At 41.2% G+C, this 12,034-nt stretch overlaps 1 protein-coding gene across 2 annotated transcripts in view; it reads right to left on the bottom strand.

Moving 5' to 3' along the window:
• The window catches only part of SHISAL1 (shisa like 1), a 218,262-nt gene extending 206,601 nt beyond the window's left edge, over positions 1 to 11,661 (bottom strand). Inside the window, exon 1 of one of the 2 annotated variants that reach the window (XM_073621936.1) lies at positions 10,808 to 11,661. The gene's annotated coding sequence lies outside the window, so the exon portion shown is untranslated. The remainder of the gene's footprint in view (positions 1 to 10,807) is intronic. The other variant, XM_073621937.1, reaches the window with a different exon arrangement.
• Between the last annotated feature and the right edge of the window lie 373 nt (positions 11,662 to 12,034).

Genomic DNA, 12,034 nt, shown 5'->3' with positions numbered 1-12,034 from the left:
AGTGTAGCTCTCTATCTATATCTAGATAGATAGATAGATAGATAGATAGATAGATAGATAGATAGATAGATAGATAGATAGATAGATAGATAGATAGGCTCCCAGCTATAAGAAGCAAAATCAAGTGTGACTACACAAAGAGAAATAAAGGCAACGTATATGGGGAGAGGTGTGTTAGGAGGTGCAGGCACAGTGCTGGATCTCCGGATGAAACTAGAGCACAAGTCGGCTGGTGATGTTCAGAAGGTGCCTCCGGCAGCAGTCTTGTGTCTAATCAGCGGATGCCATGTTCTTTTATAAAACACTGCCTACATGTACACTACATAGTGCTCAGGAATGTCTATCTATCTATCTATCTATCTATCTATCTATCTATCTATCTATCTATCTATCTATCTATCTATCTATCCCTTTATTTCTTTTGATAATCTATATGAACAAATAACTGGTGACTCCAGCTTTCAGAAGGGAACACAATGAAATCTTTCTGATAGTTTCTGAGGTCTAAATGAAGATTGCAGAGATTAAATCTGCTGGTCCCCACCCAGAAGGAGAAATATTTTCCTTTATATGGAATGTTTTGTTTTGTATGCACAGTATTTATTTACTAAGTCCCAGGGGGAAAAAAAAAGAAAATATTTGTTAATTCTAGTTAAATATTTTTTCTACATAACATTAAATCATTTTTTCCAGCCAGGAGGCTGACTTCTGTACACGTTTCCTAGGCTAACCCTAAGCAGAACACCAACCAAAAGTAACAATATTGAAATGGCACCCCATTAAAAGATAAAATTAAACAAACAGTTTTTGCTGCACTTCAGTACCGAGATTTTCTTTGCAGTACTTTTTTCTTCCACTAGATGTCCTCAGTCTAATGTCCAGCATCATTCGACCCTCTTACTCTGAGCCCAGGTCATCCTGAACTCACCCCCAGCCTGTGATTGGAAAGTGAAAGGAAAAAGAGCACATTAATGAGCTCATCACTGTCACTCTGTTCCCAACTTCTATTAGCTTCTTGTCAGCATATGAACAGATTGGCTGCTTGTGCTGCTTTTCTCTCTTCCAGTCTGAGCTCTGATATACAGGAACTGTAAGAGACTGGTACTCAAATTGATGTACTTACATTTCTTATATTTAAAAATATGTTCGCTGGTGTATTAATAACTACAAAATGTATTAATTTGTGTATTTTTTATAAATGTCTAGAGTTCAACTTTACTGCTTTACTATGCAGGTCCATCCTGTGCGTCACAAAATCCTGCACTTTGAGATACGTAATAAACACCACAATTCACTAAGCTATAATGATCATTATTTGCAATAGCAACATTTATTTTAAGGAATGTAAGCTTAATATGGCTGAAAATACCCATCATTATGGAATATAACTCGAAGTTTATTTAAAAATAAAATTGGCTGGATGAATGTCACACACATTAGTGTAGGCTACATGAATTTTGGCTTTCATTTCTATAATAGATTAATTCCTATGATTGTCAGCTCCATCTAGTGGCCAAAATACAGTATTGTTTTCTGAAATACCTCAATGAGAAAGTATACCACTTTTTGGCCACTAGATGGAGCTGATGATCATAGGAATTAATCTATTATAGAAATTACAGCCAAAAACGTGTAGCCTGCACAAATGTGTGTGACATTCATCCAACAAATGTTTTATAAATACAGCTTAGTGAATCAAGCCTGCTACGTGTTATTTGTCATACCTACAGATGCTATACTGCATGGCAGTTATTTAGTAACCAGACTCCTGTAGAATAATGAGTGCTGTAGATTGGGCAGAACTGTTGGAAAGTGTATTTAGGCTCCAATTTTCTGTGATCAACCATTTCTTTAGCAGCTACAAGTTAGAGAATGCCCTGCCAGGCAGGGGATAGGTGAGTGACATTCTAGAGGCCAGGATTTAGGATAGCTAACCATGACACAAACTTTTGCAGGTTTAAAACACAGAAGAAGTAAATATTTTAAGCTCTTCCACGGTTTTTCCTTGCCATAAACAATGTTTTATCCACTTGCAATGTGTCTATGGACTTGCTAGCAAACTTGACTACTACAGAAGAGTCAGTTCCTTAAGACTTCACACAATTCGCATAGCAAGAGATTTTGACCGGCTCTCTATGGTTCACATATCTCTGCAGCAGCTCTGGTGCGAATTTGCACAGAAGCCCTGTGAGTCTTTTGGTCCATTTCAGGTCTGAATTCAGCCAAAAATTTGGGCTGAAATAGGACCTGAAACGGTGAATTGGAACGCACCGGACCCCTGCTGTGAGCCGCATGCGAAGATAGTGTGAACCCAGCCCCCTCCTTCCTTGCCTGTCATACTCCTCTTCTAATTACTGTCTATGCTGCCCAACTCCTACTCTTTTTTAGAGTCTACACATTGAGGCTTTTATAAGCAAAAAATTAAATAAATGGAATGGTCCAGTGCCAGGGTCTGTTTAAGTTTCTATTTTATATACTGTTTATGGGTATACTGAGTTTCTGAATGCTTTCCTTTTCAACATGTTTACTGAAATTTTCAAAAAAAGAAAAGTTACAGTTTACTTTTACAATGTTACAATGCTTATGTAGCAACAATGAAGAGAAACAAAAAGAATTAGTATAAAAGTAATATATGGTTCACACCAGAATGCGGTATGAGAAAGGTGTGTCCCATGCACATTTCCCACACCACAGGCGAATGTTCTCTCCTTGCTCTCTGCATCTGGGTGCCAATGTATTTTTAATGGCACCCCAAACACAATGTGTTGGGCAGTACTATGCGGTTTGGTGCTGTGCGTTTTTAAAAGTAGTACAAGCACTACTTTTTTCCACTGACCAGTGCACTTTGCAGCCCTCTCAAATGAATGGACTGTCAAAACACACCTCATGGGAATGCATGGAAATCATGCTGGAACACGTGGGTTTGAACCTGCACATTCCTGTGGGATGCCAGTTTAAACTGGCCCTTAGAGGGAAAAGGAGAAAAGATCCAGGAGGTGGGAATACCAAAAAAAAAAAAAAAATGATATTTACTTTGCTTTAACCTTTTGAATTGATTACAGCAGAAGAGTAGGAGTGTATTTTTTATGGCAAGAGTAGTGAGACTCCAAGAGGGGTGGGAATTGAGGTTATTGTGGCAGAGAGAGATATAAAAGCCAGTAAGTGACTCAGGCCACCATGCTCCACCTATAACTAAAATATATCTTTGGGTTTTATGGCCCCTTTAATATGTAGACCTGCACATTATCTCTCCATCCTAAATCAGATACATTGTAGAGTGCAAGTGAAAAGGGCTGGCAGGTCAGGCTGTGACTTGTCATTCTTTAGAAGCTGGAGACCAGTAGGCTATATAACTCCTAGATCCCCAAACACTCCCAATCCCATCCAGCACTCCTTGTTTTTTTTGTTTTTTTTCTAATAGCAAAGTTAGAAGTCCCGTTAAGCCCCTTCTGCTCAGTGAGCGACTTGATTGGAGCAGTGTTCAGAGGTCAGAACGCTGGGGTGCCGGACTACTGCATTGTGTGTGATAACTATGGTCTGATTCTCTGGTGGTCTAATGGGGCTGAATGCTCTACTGAGAAGTACACATGTTCAGGGCCCTATACTTTCAGGGATGAGTGCCTGTAACATAGATAGAGCCTTTAGCCTTGTCCAGCTACAGCGTACTTCAGCCTGCCATAGACTTTGACAGGCTGCAGGTAGTGAGGGTGGATGCTGTACCTGTGCCTTCGGTGCACACTAAGAAGCAATCATTGCACGCACAAGGGCTAGATGTCTTGTGTGCAAGGGGGCCTAAGATGGATATAAAACTGATGCAAAACTGTCAGAACTGTTGCAATTGTCTCTCCTGCGAAATGGCGGAAAAGCTATTTTGAGAAGTTTGGAGAGTAAAGAAAGTGTGTACCAGAGGAACTTTCAGACAAATTTTGTCACTGAATTGTCTCAAAGATGCGACACAAAAATTACATGTGCAACAAAATCAATGATTTACTCCAACCAGGGCCGGAACAAGGGGTGGGCAGGAGGGGTGGCTGCACTGGGCACTGTGGTATTATGTAAGGTGGAGGGCGCCACAAGGAGATTGGGGGGAGGGGATTTATGTTGGAAGGGGGACTTGTGTCTGACAGGGGGTAGTAAGTACTGTTCTAGGATGGGAAATTGGGGCGTGGGGGTTGTTAAGAGTAGGGATTTAAGGGGTTTTGTGTTGGGGGGGTGAGACTTGTGCTAGGAGGGGGGATTTAGGGGGCATTTGTGCTGGAAAGGGGGATTTAAAGTGGGGGGGAGATGTGCAGTGGGAGGCGAAATTTTAGGGGTAGATGATTTGTGCTAGGAGTGAATTATTATTTTTTGAGCTGGGGGGATTCTGTGGATGGGGGACAAAGTTTTGTGCTGAGAGGGGGGATTTCAGCAGGGGGTGGATTTTTACTGTGAGGAGGGAGAATTTATGCTCAGGGGGTAATCATGAAGATTAGTGCTCAGTGTTTTTGTGGGGGGATCTTTGCTGACATATAATGCTCATATATCTGGGGGGGGGGGGGGGCAGTTTGGCATGTTCGCCCCGGGCTCCAGCTGACCTGGCACTGACCCCAACATGGCAAAGGTTTAATTTAGCTTAATTTTTCTTATCACTGATACAGCAGTTTTTATTTATTAACTATTTGCCGACTGCCGAATGCCGATATACTTCGGCACAATGGCAGCGGTGGGCAAATGGGCATACCCCCCTTTAATTGGCGGGGTTAGTAGGCGCGCACCAGCCTCCTACAGCGTGACCGTGCCCACGGGTCACGCGGACTCGAAGTCCGCTGGTATCCCACGATCGTGTCACGGAGAGGCAGAACAGGGAGATGTAAACAAGGCATTTCCCTGTTCTGCCTAGTGACATGACGGGGATCTACTGTTCCCTGTCATCGGGAGCAGTGATCACTGTCATGTCCTAGGTAGCCCCCCCCAGTTAGAATCACTCCCTAGGACACACTTAACCCCTTGATCGCCCCCTAGTTTTTAACCCCTTCCCTGCCAGTGTCATTTACACAGTAATCAGTGCATTTTTATAGCACTGGATCGCTGTATAAATGACAATGGTCCCAAAATAGTGTCAAAAGTGTCTGATGTGTCCGCCATAATGTCGAAGTCCGCATAAAAATTGCAGATCGCCGCCATTACTAACAAAAAAAAACAATAATACAAATGCCATAAATCTATCCCCTATTTTGTAGACACTATAACTTTTGAGCAAACCAATCAATATACACTTATTGCAATTTTTTTTTACCAAAAATATGTAGAAGAATACATACTGGCCTAAACTGAGGAAAAAAAATGTAATATATTTTTTGGGGATATTTATTATAGCAAAAAGTAAAAAATATTGCTTTTTTTCAAATTGTCGCTCTTTTTTTGTTTATAGCACAAAAAATAAAAACCACAGAGGTGATCAAATACCACCAAAAGAAAGCTCTATTTGTGGGAAAAAAAGGACGTCAATTTTGTTTTGGTGTAACGTCGCACGACTGGGCAATTGTCAGTTAAAGCGACGCAGTGCCGAATCGCAAAAAGTACTCTGGTCAGGGAGGGGGTAAAATGTTCCGGGGCTGAAGCAGTTAATATGTTGCAATATAGCATCGCCCAGTGAAAGTGTGATAAAAAAAAAAAAAGACTACATTGTCACACACATCAGTGCTAACAATGAAAATGTCTCCGGGTTTTTATGAACTTGGCTGAAGGCTTCCAACCACATCCACACCACCAGAAATATTCGGCAAATGCCTTATCGAATCTCCCTCACAGTATCTACTTACACTTGTTGCAAAAGAAAAGCAGACAAGCCAGTAATGCTTAATGACCACATTTTCATGCATTTCACAGACACCTACAATGACTGATATTAGCAAAAAAAGATAAAATGTGTTTTGTTTTTTGTTTTTTTTTAATAGTGCTGCTCAGACTTTTATATATTTATTATGTACAGTAGAAAATAGCAAGAACCAGAGGAAATAAGTAATTTTTCTCTCCACTTCTGAAATATGCAGTAAATTCATTCACAAGTTAAACTGATCTATATACATCAGTGCTAGAAGGAGGATGGAGGGATGGGGAAGGAAGAAGGACACAAGAACTATGTGCTGGTTTTGTCTTCATAGTACATATACATGAATGTACTCAGTTGGTATGAGCGTGTTGGTCTATGCCATGATCATTGGATATGTTATTTGTTTTTTTCAACCAAACTATGTAACTGTGCAGCGAGTAGATTCCTCAAACTCTATTTATCTAGTTATCCAGATTTCTAAGTGATACCCTGAATAGTTTACAGAGGACGCGCTGGAAAGCAGATAGATGGTGCAAGTGTACATACCACATGCTTCAGATCCCTACTTACCAACTATTTAAGATGTAAAAGAGGGAACCCCAAAGCATGCAGGCAAAGCATACACCCCGGCAACACCTCCAGCCATGCGTTCCACAAAGAATTTAGTACCCAAAAAATGATTGGTTAAACCAATTCTCTTTTTCACAACTACTTTTCCTTTATAATGGCTTTTCAAAGCAACAACTGCAATGATACTTTTGGTAGTTAGCATTAGCTACTACAAGCGTTTGTTACCCCACCACTTCATATTTCTGATATGTGCCTGCTGTACCATGTACATGTATGGGAAAGTATCCTGTTCTCTTTGTGTGAAATTCCTGGTGTTCCTGATAGTCCCTCTGCTTTCCTATTCAAAACTGACCAAACTAAGCAGGAGAACACAACATGGTCAGTTCTCTAGCTATGCCTGCTCTCCTCCAATGATCAGACTTGCCCTGATGCGCCCCCTACAGCACAGCCATTCACTGGGAAGCTCAGTGTGCTGCTTCTCCTCCCCCCAGCTCTTATGCAGCTGAGAACAGAGGGAATGTGATCACTTATAAAAAAGGGGAAAAAAAGTATTTATAATGTGTTTTTTTTATATCTATACACAAATCTTTTGCTCTTCATTTCTATTTTAAACTGAATGGGTTGTTTTACAAGGTGGTCATTTACATTTGCTTTAAATAATCTATTTTTTTAGAAGTTCAGGCCAAAAAGAAAAACAACTAAGACCACATACACACGGGGCATCTAGCTGCTATGCATGCAATCCCTGCATTTTAGGTTGCTGCCTGCAGTCTGCCAAAGTTGATGAGAGGTTGAAATATTCTGCAACTATATGGGCTGAGCGCTACCTGGAACAGTACACCAGTTTAGAGCTTTTTATATTCAAGAATAATGCATGGTATTCTGCATTCTGGACATTCCTCCCTGAAAGCATAGGGCCCTAAACTCCACACTCAACCCCATTCAGCCGCAGTATGTTTCAACTTGCTATAGACTTTGACAGACTGCAAGGAGCGGGCTGGATGCTGCACCTGTGCCTCTCTGGAGCACTAAATTGATGGGATTGCACACCCAGATAGGTTCTCTGTGTGCAAGGGACCTGAGGTGGATTTGGTCCCAAAAGAAGGACAATATTTTCAAATCAGAGACAGAGAACTATTATTCCTTCATTAACTCAGGGCCTTACTATAGATATGTCTTATAGGTGGTGTGCTGGTACAGTATGCTGGGATCTGATTTCTCAACAGACTGCAAAATTCAAAGTCTAAGAACATGCTGACTCCCATTCTTCATGCACATCTTGTTGGGTTAAGTAGGGCATGATGAACCTTGTAGCTCCTCCGCAGGTGCAGCTGTGTGGCTCCCATTTCTCCATTACCCTGGAGCCGGCACACAGATGGTGGTTAATGTGTGACATACTGGAGCTGTTAAGTTGTGCTGGGCCTTATAGTCCATCATCCAAAACCAATAAATTGCTAATGCTCTGGCTGTCTTTAGCCTGTCATCCTAATAGCACAAGAATGCTTCCTTCCTAGATACAATATATAAAAGACATGGGATGACATGGGATGATCTGACTTGTAGTTCATCAAAAGTTCAAGTGCATCGAGTTACCTAAAGCTGAACGCACATGTTACAATCTGTTCTGAACCTTTGGATTTAATAGCATCTGTGTAATGCAAGGGCCTGTCTGACTGGATATTTAAATTAATGGGTTGTTTGGGCATTACCTCATTTTTTTATTGATTTGGTAAATCTAAATGAGATTGTACAGAGACTGTGCAATCAGATTGCAATGTCAATGGCCAGTTTTAAGGAGATGTACTGGATTGTGTAACAGCAATAACACACATCCCATTCCTTGAGTCTCAAATTTAAATCTAAATAACCGCCATGCATTATAACTTTTTGAGATGGGAAAAAGACACCGCCTTGGGAAACCTCAATGACAGGGCCATAATGCCATAAACCAATTGGAGCTCTTAGTGCCACTACTTTACTTTAATGCTAACATTTAAAAAATTACTGACATAGTAAACTGAAGGCTGGATGAGAAGTTTAGAGAACTATAAATTTTTTTGACAGGTAGACAGTACATTTTAAAAGAGATAGTTATGGAGGCAGGAAGGACAGAGAAAGTGGTTTCCAAAAGAGGAACTATCTTCAAAACCTCAAACACTGGAAGCTCTGTCATATACTGGGTAGTATAAGGTCAGTAAAATGTTAAAGATATGCTGATCTCTATAGTTATTATGAATATGGAAGCTTTCAGTTTGACCCATTGATCCGTCAGTTAGACCTGACCCATCGTCTAATGTATATCACCCCGATATCACACCCACCTTTCTGAGTCCCCGATGTTAATGTGACCCTCTTTGTGGAAGGTCTACATCTGATGTACCATTGTGTTGTTCACAGCTTCATTAAACCCAGCAGAACCAGTGGCATGTTTGGCAAATCAAAAATGTTGAAAATCATACTTGAGGTTCTAGTTCACAAATGGGTACAAGTGCAGTGGTGGCATGATAAGACTTGGAGTCTTTTGACAAACGCGGGCTTAAAGGAAACTGTTCATCCATCCAGAAGATCAGTCCAGAACTATACTGGTTCTAGGTGTCTGATGTGATGCACTATAAGGACCATGGCATCTGACATGCCATCCAATCCCCTTTCCTCAATTCACTGCCTAAAGAATAAACTGTAATAGGTTCTACTAGGTGCTCTGTATAACACAAAGCAGTGGCCATGCTGTGACCTGTAGTTCCTCAGCACATTGAGGATTTAAAGTTGCAATAAACAGTTAAAGCCTGGATCCATTTCCTATAGACACCCAATCAATCCTGTAGAATAAACTGTATAGTTCCTACTAGATGCTCTATAAAGCATAAGGCAGTGGCAATGCTGTGGGTTGTGGTTCCTCCATTGAGGATTTATGGTTGCAGTAAACAGTTACATTCCAAATCCTATACCTGGAGACACCAGATCAAACCTGTAGAATAAACTGTATAGGTTCTACTAAATGCTCTATAAAGCATAAGGTAGTGGCCATGCTGTGACTTGTGCTTCTTCGGCACATTTAGGCTTTATGGCTGCAATAAACAGTTAAAGTCTTATTCTTATACATAGAGACACCAGATCAAACCTGTAGAATAAACTGTATAGGTCCTACTAGGTGTTCTATAAAACATAAGGCAGTGGCTATGCTGTGACCTGTAGTTCCTCAGCACATTTATCCTTTATGGTTGCAGTAAACAGTTCAAGTCCAACTCCTATTTCTTGAGACTCCAGATCAAACCTGTAGAATAAAACTGTATAAGTCCTACTAAATGTTCTATAAAGCATAATGTAGGGGCCATGCTGTGATATGTAGTTCCTCAGCACACTGAGGATTTATGGTTGCAATAAACAATTAAAGTCCAAACCCTATTACTAGAGACACTAGATTAAACCTGTAGAATAAACTGTATAGGTCCTGCTAGATGCTTTATAAAGCATAAGGTAGCAGCCATGCTGTGACTTGCAGTTCCTCAGCACACTGAAGATTTATGGCTGCAATAAACAGTTGAAGTCCAAACCCTATTACTAGAGACGTCAGGTCAAATCTTTAGAATAAACTGTATAGGTCCTACTAGATACTTTATAAAACATAAGGTAGCAGCCATGCTCTGACTTGTAGTTCCGCACACACAGAAGATGTATGGTTGCAATAAACAGTTAAAGTCCAAATCCTATTACTAGAGACAATAGATCAAACCTGAAGAATAAAATATATAGTTTACTATATATATACTACATACTAGATACTCTATAAAGCATAAGGTAGTGGCCGTGCTGTGACTTGTAGTTCCTCAGCACATTGAGGATTTAAAACAATAAACAGTAAATAAAGCAATAAACAGTTGAAGTCCAAATTCTTTTCTAGAGACACCAGATCAAACCTGTAGAATAAACTGTATAGGCTCTATTAATTACTCTATAAAGCATAAGGCAGTGGTCATGTTGTGACTTGTGGTTCCTCACCACTTTGAGGATCTATGGTTGCAACAAACAGTTTTAGTCTAACCCCTATTCCTCGAGACACAGATCTAACCTGTAGCTGTCTGGACACAGATCACAGCTGGCTTCAACATTACCATGGGGGTTTTAATGGCAGGACACAGTGGGACTTGTAGTTCCAACCAGTGTCAAAACCCTGACATTTTGAATACCTCAACTCTCATTCCTCCATCATTCTGAACCATATGTAATCATAACTCTACATTTTAACCCTAATGCTATCCCTAATCATTTCCAGGGACACTTTTCCTGGTGAGAGCCCACATTCCAGCCACATGTGTATGATACTGGAAAAAAACAGGGACCCTGGACGATTTTCCAGGGACAAGAATGTCCAATCCCTAGCAATCAGAGACAGCAGACAACATAGATCCTGAAGTGTCAACTCACCTTTGAGCTGGGGAACCCTGACCTGGTAGGCAAAGGCATCCTTGGCTAAATCCAGTATGCCAAGATAGGCTCATGAGCCAAACCATAGCCAGTGATCAGAAGGGGGGTCATTCCTTCCCATGGCAGAGGTGCCCAGGGGGGGATCTTCCACTTCCAGCCATTCAATGGGGATCAGAGCAGATGGATGACTTGGAATGTGCCGTCAGTCTTGTAAGATGGTCAGAAGAATTCCAGGGAAGTCGGATCTCCCCGGCACAGAAGTGCTCGGGCTGGTGGCTGCACGCTGTATTGGGGAATACAAAGTATCCGGCTGTCAGTGGGACTATCCCCTCCGTCCTCTCATTGTCTCCTCCGTCCTCTCATTGTCTCCTCCGTCCTCTCATTGTCTCCTCCGTCCTCTCATTGTCTCCTCCGGGTGGATGTGTGTCGGTGTGCTCTGTACTCCTCCCGGATCTCTCCTCTCCCTCCGATCTTTGCCTTTCATCCACAACCCACCGGAGAGGTCAAGCGGCGCCGTTCCCTCTAACGAGCGGCTCTCCCGGTGACAGCTCCGATTTGAAGGATCTGGGCAATTACTGAGTCTCTTTAGCTGCCAGATTCACTCCCAGCTCCCCCCTCCTAACACACACAACTCCCCCTATTTAGGGAAGCTGCTTTCCTTTCCCACATTTCAGGTGGGGCTGCCTCTGGTTTCCTGGCATTTTCTGGGTATGGGTGACATGGGTACCTCTGGAGGATGCAGGACTTCCAGGACCACCTGTCAATCAATTATCATCAGATATGGCACTTCTGTTTACAAAGAGCAAGGAGTCGTTTCTTTGGTCCTGGCAGTATTCATGTTTTATGTATTATACGTGTGGAAATCTCTATTGATGATTGATGCCAAAGGAGTTTGCCATCTAACACCCGCTGTCACATGCTTAGATGTAGGACATGGGGTCCTAAATACATCTGTGAATGTGTATATATATATATATATATATATATATATATAAATATATATATATATATATATATATATATATATATACACACACATATTATATATATATACAGTGGGGACGGAAAGTATTCAGACCCCCTTACATTTTTCACTCTTTGTTAAATTGCAGCCATTTGCTGAAATCATTTAAGTTAATTTTTTTTCCTCATTAATGTACACACAGCACCCCATATTGACAGAAAAACACAGAATTGTTGGCATTTTTGCAGATTTATTAAAAAAGA

This window comes from Aquarana catesbeiana, linkage group LG03 (assembly GCF_042186555.1).
Source record: "Aquarana catesbeiana isolate 2022-GZ linkage group LG03, ASM4218655v1, whole genome shotgun sequence".
NCBI lineage: Eukaryota > Metazoa > Chordata > Amphibia > Anura > Ranidae > Aquarana > Aquarana catesbeiana.
This window is presented reverse-complemented; position numbering and strand designations above follow the sequence as displayed.